We start from the raw sequence: 8,458 nt of genomic DNA, 5'->3' as shown, positions 1-8,458 counted from the left end.
CCATGAGATGGAGGAGAGGAGAGAGAAACCTGACTCAGCATGACTCCAGTCATGCAGAGCTCCAAGACCAGCAGGGAGAAATTCACAAACAAAACCCAAAACCTGTCTCCAGCCCTACAAGAGCTCAACCAGCATCCCTGGAGACCCATCACCCACCCAGAAAGGCTCATCCAAGGCTTTGGTGAGAGCAAACCTGCCTTTGCAGATCCCATCACGACAGGACAGGGCAGGCAGTGAGCCGTGCTGGAACACCACGCTGACCTTTACAAACCTGATTTTTTCCACCCCATCTCCCACTCTCTGGTGCTGGCCAGAGCCAGAGCAGGACATTCATCATCATTTACCATCAGGATTGCAGGAAATGACCCAGCAGGGAGCAGGAAGGGAAATGGAAGGGCGCCATGGTTGGGCAACCGTGTTGGGCACTCGTGGTCCCATCTCCGCTTCCCATTTGTCACCGCAGAAGCAAGAAGCAAGCAAAGCCAGCTGTAACCACCCGGCCCCTTCCCAAAGCCACGCTTCCCTGGCAGCAGCTTTGTTGCTGCCAGACCAAGGGCAAATCAGCCTGGCCTTCCTGAGCTTCCTGAAGATACATCAGATGAATGCACGGAGGGGACACACTGGACTGAGCCTCTGCCCCAAAGCCCAGATCCCACCACGGCACCCCTGGAGAGGGATCCTACCAGGGCGCTGCGGGAGAGCGCAGCCATCAATGTCTGCTCCCCTCAACGGGGGAGGTTAATTACTGTGATCAAAAACAGCTTGAGGGGAAAAAAAGTTACACCAGATATTACCAATTAGCCCAGAAATCTAAACATCACAATGGCTGCAATTAATAGGATCCTACACTTGCACTAATTACCAGCCTGCGCCAGAGGCAGCTGTGGCTCTGAGTGTCAAGTCCCAGCCCTGGCTGGGGATGCTCCAGGGGGTCCTACCTAGAGCAGGGCCAAAAGAAGTAGCAAGGGTGAGTGAAGAGCTTGGGGTGCTCTCTTGCCTCCAAAGCCCCCCAGGGGTGCTCAGGGTCTTGCACAAAGCACATTAGGCCCCTAATGAGCTAAACCCACTCATGGTGGCATTGCAGTGTGTCTCCAGCCTGGTGGACATGGGCTGTTCTGCAGCACTGCAACCACACTGAGAGGAGCAGATACTCTGTGACCCTCCCCAGTTATGGTGGGCTGGAAACCCACCACGACCATGCCCAAGGCTGTCAGGATGTGTCAGGAGGGTCCCTGAGGAAGCATGGAGGACCGTGGAGCAGCGGCGTCCTCCATGCTTCCCTGGGGACCCTCCTGGCACAGGGTGACAACCTTGGCCAGCATAGAAGAAGTTATCCTATCTCCTTGTTTTCGGAGCATTGGAAGTGCAGAATACTGGGTGAGGCTGGGCAAAACAAAAACCCAACAACTTTTCCTTCCTGCCCCACGAGCCCAGCTCAGACACAGCCCTATCACATCCCCATCAGAAAGCAAAGTCCCTCTCCTCCTGGTTTAAGCAGGAGAGAGGATCCTGCTTCCTTTTTGCAAAGTTTTAGCTCATGTAGAAAGACCAAATGCTCCCTCTAAGACCTGCTCTGCTCTTTTAAGTCACTTGTTGGTCCTTCCACCCAGCCTGCAAATTCAGCTATGGAGGGCAAGGCGACACAAGAGAACGGACAAGATGTCAAGAAAAATTAAATCAATGTCAGGATAAAATTCCAGGGGGGAACATCATTTTATGATTCATAATGCCAAGCAATTATCCCTGTGACAGGCAGTATTTTATCATGCCTAGCAGCCTGGAAAGGGAGTTGTGCAAATCAGCTCATAAAAAGATCCTGGCGGACGCTGCGATGATCACTAACACACGCTTCATTTTTCAGCATCAAATGACAAAAAAAGAACCCCCTGGTACTCAGCATGTGCCAGAGCTGGTGTATTTCTAAGGAAAAGCAGCTCTGCTGAGGAAATGCCCCAGGTGACCCATCCACTTTGGTGCTCAAGGTCTCTCCTTTCTCCCACCAGCACGGGCAGGGCTGAGCCACCCCTCCTAAAAAGGACAGATCTTTCCATTCCCAACAACTGAGGCGCTTCAGCACGACTTGCTTTGGGCACTGAGACATAAACCCGAGGTTACGTTTCCAGCAAGAATACAAAGCAATGGAATATCTCACCCAGGTACAAAGCACTGCCCTTGGAAATGCCTGCCCACAACATGACAGCAGTGGACGTGAGGCACGATGCTGCAGCAGGCAAAGCGGCACTGATAGAGTCTATCGAGGACAAACGTGGTTTGTTCATACACAACATTTAGCCCCATGTCTCACCAGCCAGCAGAAGGGCAGCAGTGACACCAACCCAATGGGAAGCCACTGTGCTGAGACCAAGACAGGAGAAAGCCCAGATCAGGCTGCAACACAGAATACCCTCAAAAAAACCTCCAGATACCAAGGTTTGATGGACAAAATTCAGCAGTACTCTGCTCTCATGAGATCCTCCCCTGCAGTGCTGTGTCCAGTTCTGGAGCCCCCAACACAGAAAGGATATGGAGCTGTTGGAAGGAGTCCAGAGAAGGCCATGATGATAATCTGAGGGCTGGAGTGTCTGCGAGTACCTGAAGGGGCTCCAGGAAAGGTGGGGAGGGACTTTTTAGAAGGGCATGGAGTGATGGGACAACAGAAGAATGGCTTTAAATGACATTCTTCACTGTGAGGGTGGTGAGACACTGAAACAGGTTGCCCAGGGAGGCTGTGGATCCTTAATCCCTGGAAGTGTTCAAGGGCAGGTTGGATGGGGTTTGGAGCAACCTGGTCTAGTGGGAGGTGTCCCTGCCCACGGCAGGGGGTTGGAATTTTAAGGTCCCTTCCAACACAAATAAGCCTGGGATTCTATGATTCAGGGCAAACAGGAATCAAGCTGTCCAAACCCAATGAAAATGTTTAAATCCTTGGCACAATCACACTGAAGGAAAAAGCTTCCCAAGCTGGATGTGTCTGGCACAGAAACGATTGCGTTCATGTAATCACATGAACTTCTTATTTTGTAGGACCTACAAAGTGTCCATAGTTCAATCTCCTAAAGTGCAGAAACAAAGGGCAGCTGCACCTCTGCCAGCAAAGGTGGAGGCATTTGCATGAGCCATCACTAGAACAGGGGAAATGGATTAACCCTGCATCCCAGCACTGCCTCTGTCCAGGGGAAGGAAAAGCCTGGGGTGAAAAGCAGCAGCAACTTTCTAGCTCAGAACAAGAGTATTTGGACCTAGAGGGGGGAAAGACAAATTCCACCTATTAAACCAGTGTGGCCACTGAGACATTCTCACCAGCTGCTCTTTACTAAATGCCACCTTTTTTCCCCTAGAAGAAACCAAAGGTGTGCTCAGGGCCTCCCTCGGTGCTGGGGCAGGGAGCCAGCAAGGGCTGGGGGCTCTGCCAGGAGCTCTGCCTGCCCCAGGGGAGCTGGAGCCCGCTGGACCTCCTCCTGGCCCTTGTTTGCATTACATGGACCTTTTCCCAGTGAGCATGTCAAATATTTGCATCCTGGAGATACAAAAGAATAAGCAAACCACCGCCAGCCTGGTCCCTGAGGATGTTCTTTCCATCACTTTCCATCCCCGCTAATAAAATGGAATTCCTGGCTGGTCTGGGATTGCTTTGGAGAGGTGGTTAATTGGCTTTGACTGCAGTAGCTCTCCAGCACCCTGCCAGGATGGGACAGTTAAAGAACAGGCAGCAGCTGCTCCTGCTCCCCTTGCAATCACACGGGGGTGGCAGGAGCAGCACGAAAGCCACCGGCTCCCGGGCCACCCAGACGACACCACCCCAGCTCCCGCGCCGTTGCGGGGCCTCTGGAAAAGGGATTTTCCACCTGTTTGCTCCCAGCCCACACCACAGCACGGCAATTCTCTCCTTGCTGAGCCAAGGAGGATGGCAAAGCCACATCCCGGGGGTCTACTGAAGCAGAAGACAGAGCCCAGATGGCAACAGGCTGCCCTTCCCAGCACTGCTGTGTGTGACGGGGCCAGCAGCACCTTCCTGCTGGTGGGGTGGCTGCCATCCAGGGTGCTCCTCTCCCAGGAGCAAGGGCCAAGCCAGCAATGCTGCAGGGACAAAGGAGCTGTGCCCCGCTCTGCACCAGGACAGGCACCCACAGGGCATCAACCAGCTGTCTCAGCAGGTTTCAGCACCCTACCCCAACCTTTTGGCCATCCCCAGACCTCCAGAGGTGCTCCTGTCATTGTGGCCGCAGAGACATGGACCTGGGTATCCACCACACCCTCCCAAATGTGCAACCCCCTCATCTCAGAGACTTGGCCAGCCTCAAGGGTCACCCCCAGCAGTGAAGGAGCCCCCCAGGACCCAGCACAGGCAGGTTGGAACAGGACTGTTGACACTGTCTCCCTGCCACACGACACAGCATCTGAATGGCCTTAAAATAAACTTCTCCTCCTTTCTTATGCAGGATGGAGCTCCCTCCTGAGAGCACGTGTGGCTGTGCACACACGTGTGCGTACACACACACACGTGCTCCCACAGTGCTAGAGGCAGCAGCACACTCTTTGTGTTTTAAATAAAGCATTTTTTCAGTCTCTCAGAATTTAGCAACAATTGCCATGGATACCAATCACCGAAATCCCTCGGTTACCATGACAACACCTTTTCCCATCCTGCCTATTTATCCTGAAACTGACACACCATTTATCATGAGCGATAGGAAGAAGATCTGAAAGCACCTTCCCGGAGTGCACAGAAGCATGAAACTCCTCAGTGAAGAAATAACTATTAATAGAGAGAAAACCACTAGGGCGCGTGAGCCCCAGCCCGACGGTACCCGGCGTGTCCTGCGCCTGCACGTCCCTGCTCAACACTGAGGACAACAGGAACACCACACAGCCTCCAGCTGCAGGGGCTGCAGACAGGGTCAGGAATGGCAAACACAAACACACGTTCTTTTATTTTGCATCTTTAACAGGTGAATAATTAACACCAGAGCCTGTAAGAGTGAGACTTGGTGCTGCAAAGGGATGAGGGTCCCGGCGCTGCTGCCGTGGCACAGGGATGCTCCAGCAAAGGCTGCTCCAGCCTCCTGGGGAGTCTGAGGGGGATGCTGGGGGCTCCCAGCAAGCCCTGGCTGGGGCTGATGGCACTGGGGGACAAAATTACCTCCTTGCTCCATCAAAGGGGCTTCCAGGGGAGCAGGGTGAGCACTCCAGCCAGGTGAATTGCACAGAAACGTCTCACGCTCAGCACTGATGGTGCCCACCAGGGTGATATTTGAGAGGCCAGAGATCTCCATGGTGTTTTATCTTCACAATATACCTGACAAGTCAGCACAGTCTAATATTCCCTGCATCTCCAAGAGTCAAACTCAGCAGAGCTGGAGCCTGCTGGTGAATTGTTTAACTCAACCCATTGCCCCAAAGCCCAGAGGAGCTGAACATGTTAAGCACAAAGAGATTCCTGCAGTTGAGCCACCAGCTCACACCCCAGAGCCCGTGGGCTCTTACGCCCCAGCAATCAGCCCCTTTGCAGCATGGACTGAACAAAGCCTCTCCTGGCATTTCTGATCCCACACCAGAGCACCAAACATCTGAAGTGTTCACTGACTGGCTGCAGAAAGGGGAGCAAGCCTTGCAGACCGAAGCCCACCACCACCACAGCCCTTCTTCCCACACTTTTCATGAAACAGAGGGGAAAAAAAAAAGGCTCCAAGCCCTTGGGAGGGAAATCCTTGTACCCTCCAAAGATTGTTTACCCTGGGATCCTCTTGTACAGCTTAAGGCACAGTGATGTCAATCAGAGGGACAATAAGCACGAGGCAAGATGGGTGTTCCATCCTCCATTTCATTTCCCAAGCTGCCATTAAGACTGTGTAATTCATCCAAAAGAGCTTCATCCTTGAAAGGCAAGACATAGCTATGGGGATCAGGACCCCAACTGCTCCTTTGGAAAGGCTGGAGCATAGATTATCACAGCTAGCCACCCTGAGGACACACTCCCTTGCTCTGCAGGGTGACACAACCATGCTGGCTCCATCCTTTGCTTTTCACCACTGCCAGGCACTGAGTATTTTGGAGGGCAACTTCAAATTTTTCTCATGCCTTTGATAAAAGCATCATGATCCAGACTGAGTCCATCCAGAGACACACACCTGTGAAGGGCAACTTGAGGAACCATGTCTACTGCTCTTCCATGTGGTGCAGAATGGCATCTCTGCAATGGAAGTCACCACTCAAAGCCTCTTGATGGATTTGACTGACTTTTAGGAGCAGATTGTCCAGACACTGAAATTACTATGCAGATCTAGGCCTGGGAAATGGACCAAAGCTAATAAAAATTCAGCACAGCCACTGACGATTTGTACGATTATGAGCTGCAATGAATCAAAAGGTTAACTTTCAGACAGACCCTTGTGGGAGAACCCTTGGAGATTGCTTTCGAATTTCATACAGCATTTAGTCAAATCTCTTTATTAGGGGACAACAGCAGTCCCTGTGCCACGGAAAGGAGAAGGCTGCAGGGTAGTGCAGGACACCTGCAGGGACCGCAGCGTGAAGCGATGCGGTGGGGATGCTTGGAACTGCTGCATTTCCCTGAGCTCGGGAGCCATGAGGAACGTGAACTGACTGCAAGGCACAGACAGGCCGTTAATTACAAGAACACAAGTCACCTCAAACGGCTGTGATTAACCAGAGGACTGCAGGGGGCTGGGGGAGGGGGAGCAGCTCACACACCAACACACCATGGCAGAGGTGGGCGAGCAGCAGAACTTGATGCTGCTGGGGGAAAGAGCTGCAAAGCAGGGAGGTTGGGGGGCTGAGAACTGGGGTCTGCCGAGCACAAAAGCCTACACAACACCACCCCAAAGAAGGCAGTTTTCTGCTATGCTATATTAGGACAGTGCTCCAAGTACGATCAGCTGCTGCCAAAGGATGCTAGAAGCATCAGGAGATCAGCAGGAGGATGTGTGCACGTGCAGGTCTGTATTCAAAGCACAGGCTCCCAAAGGACACCAATTCCCACGGGAAGACCAGGGTGGCCAAATATGGGCAGACCAAGCTAGAACTGCTGCAGTCGAGTGGGCACCAAGGTCAGTCTTATCTGAAACACTGAGCATGATCCATCTTCACTACAGCCAGTCCCTGGACCTGCTCTGCACAGCCACAGCCCAGCCCCCAAGGAGGGACAGAGCTCTTCCCTTCCCTCTGAAGGACACTCACCCCCTCTACAAATACAAAACCTTAAACACACAAGATAAAGTAAGAGCAAGCAGTCTGAAAAAGCCAGCACTTACATATTATTTCTCTCTCCTGTTTCTCACACAGCACTTTATGGCCCTTTAGCTATCTTTTGTAGCTGTAAATACACATGGAACTTCACTGAGCTATAAATTCAAAGACTGTGGCCAGAAAAAACAATCATAAATTAAGCTCAGACACATGACTACTAAATAAAAAGTCCAGAAGGAACCACAGCATCTTCCAGCCTCATTTCTAGCACAAGAGAGACTCCCCCTCCTGTTTCACACCCAATGACACAAATAAGGAAACTGAGAAAAGCACCAGCACAAGAACCCAAAGATGTCTTTCCATCAGGAGCAAACATGCAGATAGTCAAGAAAAACAGGGAGCTGTCAAAATTACACACACTAAAAATGCAGCAGCCCCTCCAATACTTTCAGGCATTCACCTGTTTTGGGTTTTTTTTCCAAATCAAACGTTTTGATCTGTGAATTGTTATGCTGAGTCGTATTCTATGGGGAAAACAGGAAGGAATCAGCATATCAAGAATCCTTTGAAGGTATCTTTCCTAATCATTACAAAAGAAAAAAGGGAAAAGAAACCAAGACAGACATTGAGCCTCAGGCCTCAGCTCAAAGCAAAGGAAGATTTCAGAGACTTGAAGGACAAGCACCATGTGACGAGCTGAAGGGTGATCCCCAGTGATGGGACCAGCACATGAAGGCTTAAAAAGCACACCCAGGTGCAATACACAGGGACGTGGAACCAGAATCACCTCCCTGAAAACAGAACCGGATTTGTACCAGCTCTGCCAAGGGAGACATCCTGGAAAAACACTTTCCTTGGAATCAGCAAATAGGACGACTGAATGACACCTTCATCCTTCCTGACCCAGTCAGATCCCCCTGTTACAGGACCAGAAGAGCAGCACGACAGACAAGTCTTGCCATATAACCAGAGGCACGTTTCAGAATTCACCTGACCTCAACACTAACTGCACTGGAGTTGTACTGGTCAGGCAAAGTTTCAAGGTTTTATGGAGATAATAAACATGCCCTTGAGCAGTATCCCATCATCTAGGCTTGTATAAACACCAAGAGCACTGTGAGAATTATTTCTATTCTTACTTACCTGCACCGAGCAGCAAAACGCAACACGGCCGCCTGGGAGGAAGCAGGTGTTCCTACATCACCATCGCCTTCAGTCTTTGTCAAAGTTCTCAGATTGGGCCAGTCCCCCT

The sequence above is a fragment of the Apus apus genome, chromosome 16 (genome assembly GCF_020740795.1).
Source record: "Apus apus isolate bApuApu2 chromosome 16, bApuApu2.pri.cur, whole genome shotgun sequence".
NCBI lineage: Eukaryota > Metazoa > Chordata > Aves > Apodiformes > Apodidae > Apus > Apus apus.
Note: the sequence above shows the minus strand (reverse complement) of the source record.